The 2,784-nt window shown below is 45.6% G+C and overlaps 2 non-coding genes across 2 annotated transcripts; one reads left to right on the plus strand and one right to left on the minus strand.

Annotated features, from left to right (window-relative positions):
* The first annotated feature begins 523 nt into the window (after positions 1-523).
* trnag-ccc (transfer RNA glycine (anticodon CCC)) lies at positions 524-595 on the plus strand. The gene has a single exon. It is a non-coding gene; the product is annotated as a tRNA-Gly (tRNA).
* A 1,873-nt stretch (positions 596-2,468) lies between these two features.
* On the minus strand, positions 2,469-2,540 carry trnam-cau (transfer RNA methionine (anticodon CAU)). Its single transcript has one exon. It is a non-coding gene; the product is annotated as a tRNA-Met (tRNA).
* Positions 2,541-2,784: the final 244 nt, after the last annotated feature.

Consider the following 2,784-nt stretch of genomic DNA (forward strand, 5'->3'; position numbering starts at 1 on the left):
GAGGCAGTGATACTCACCATTGAATTAACGAGGAATAATCACGACTGTGCAATCTGTCACATGGATGTCAGAGTTAGTAGAGTTCATAGTAGAGTCACTCTGATGTCTGTTTGTTTAGAATGGAGCTGCCGCTTGTTACCCATCCCCTTCTCACTGAGTGACTGGAGGGGTTCCAGGATTCTTCAGCGATTCAGTCACTTACTGTGTTCAAGGACTGGCCAAAGGAAGGGATTCCATTATCATCTAACTGACCGGATATTTATAGTCAGGATTTATTTCTCATTTACTGATACATGACGCAGGAAAGTATTCGAATCTCTCGGGTCGATTCTCCCTTCAGTCGGATCCCAGGTGCTGATTCTCTCCGGTCTGTCGGAACGTCGCGACATCCACTGGTCGGAATAGGAACTGCAACAGAGTGAGGAACGATCCTTCAGAAAACAGCTCAGACACTGATAATCGAGTTCCATAGTCTGATAGCACCAGAGACCATTCAGTAACCGAATCTGGTTTGCATCATAGGGCGATGGTGGTATAGTGGTGAGCATAGCTGCTTCCCAAGCAGTTGACCCGGGTTCGATTCCCGGCCATTGCAGGTTGTACACTTTTATACTTAAAAAAAAACCTCTAACCGGACACTATGAACGCAGAACTCAAATTCATGGGCAATTCGCTGTGAGTGGTATTCACTCTAATGGATCGGATGTATCTTCCATGTGCGATGGTGGTGATCCCTCAAGTAGGATGATCGAGGACCCCAAATTAAAGGAAAAACACAGCATTAGACCTGGGAAGTCCGTTAGATTCCTGACTAAAGACACAACGCGCCTCAGAAATTCTCTCGTTCCCGTCTTCCATCCGGCAGAAGGTACAAAAGCTTGAAAGGACGTATCGCATGGATAGTTTCAATCCCACTGTTTTGTCTGTTGAATGGTTTCCCGTAAGATAGGATGTTTTGTTTGAACTCACAATCTACATTGTTATGGAGCTGCAGCTTATTATTTACCTGCGCCGTGCTTTTTCTGTCCCTGTTACACTTTATTCTGCATTTTGTTATTGCTTCACCTTGTTCTCTCCCAATATACTGTGTAATGGTCTGATCTCTATGAACAGTGAGAATGAGAAGTGTTTAACTGTATTTCGGTGCAGTATGTGACTGAAACACGTAGAACAGATTCAATTCCCCCTGAGCCCGTTGCGGCGGCAGTAGGGAGCGCCGGCCTCCGGACAGCGCAGAGTTTCCCAGCTGGTAATGAAACGCAGCAGAAAAAAGGAGCTTAGATCACAGAGGGGGAGCAGTGAGAGAGGGTTTCACTGAACTCTCGTTAAAGGGAAGATTCAATCTTCTTTAAAGTAGGCATAACCTATTGAAATCAAAGGATCAGGGGTTCAGAGGGTGAACGACTTTGAGTTCCTCGGTATACACATCACCGAGGATCTCACGTCGTCCATACACCTCTGCTGTGTGGTTAAAAGAAAAACAACAGTGCCTCTTTCACTTCAGACATTTGAAGAAGTGTGGTAAGGGACCCGAAATCTTCAGGACATTCTAAAGGGGTAGAATTGAGAGCATCCCGACTGGCTGCATCACTGCCTGGTATGGGAACTGTACTTCTCTCATTCGCAGGACTCTGCAGAGAGTAGTGCGGACAGCCCAGCGCATCTGTAGTTGTGAACCTCCCACTAACAGGACATTTACAGAGACACGTGTGTAAAAAGGACCCGAATGATCGTTGGGATCCCGAGTCACACCAATCTCAAGCTGTTCCAGCTGCTACCATCCGGGAGTCAGTACCACAGCATGAACGCCGGGACCAACAGGCTCCGCGACAGCTTCTTCCACTAGGCCAACAGACTGATTAATTCACGCTGATACAATCGCATTTCTGTGATATCTTGACTGTCCTGCTGTACATCCTATTTATGACATATACTAAAAATTCTACATTGCACATTTAGACGGAGACGTAACGTAAAGATATTTACTACTTATGTATGTGAAGGACGTAATTAATACAGTCAATTCAATTCAATTCTGAGGAAGAGACTTCACAGTGCAGAAGTCGAATCACAAACGAGAAAATGTGCAGATGATGGAAATCCAAGCAACACACACAGAATGCTGGAGGAACTCAGCAGGCCAGGCTGCTTCATTATCCTGAAGAAGGGTTTCGGTCTGAAACATCGACTGTGTGCTTTATTCCAGATGCTGCTGCACGTTTTCTTTTATACGAGAGAGAGAAATAAAAACTGCTGGATCACTAGCGTCCTTTGGTAGGCTCGAACCACCAACCTTTAGGTAAACTCCGAACGCGCTCACCGATTACGCCACAGAGACGAGAATTAAAAGCAGTACGAATAAATGACAGAATTCAATTGAAATGGGGTTTCCTTTTACAGATGCATAATATGACACATTTGTGTTTTAAAACACGAGGATGCATAAGCGCTGCCGCCAACAGAAAATATAGCAGAGGATGGTTTCGATCCATCGACCTCTGGGTTATGGGCCCAGCACGCTTCCGCTGCGCCACTCTGCTGCCGAGAGTAGTATTAATTTCTGTGCTCTGATGTTGTGTAATGTTTTGAGTACGTGTATGTCTGCGTCTGTTCATGTATAGGTCTGCGTCCGTGTGTGCTTGGGTCTGTGTCTATGTCTGTACATGACTGGATCTGGGTCTGACTCTTGGTCTGTGTGTGTTTGGTTCTGTGCTTGTGTCGTATATGTCTGTCTCTGTGTCTGTATATGTCTGGGTCCATTCTGTCTTTTTACCGGATTCATGC

This window comes from Mobula hypostoma, assembly GCF_963921235.1.
Source record: "Mobula hypostoma chromosome 30 unlocalized genomic scaffold, sMobHyp1.1 SUPER_30_unloc_1, whole genome shotgun sequence".
Classification (NCBI taxonomy): domain Eukaryota; kingdom Metazoa; phylum Chordata; class Chondrichthyes; order Myliobatiformes; family Myliobatidae; genus Mobula; species Mobula hypostoma.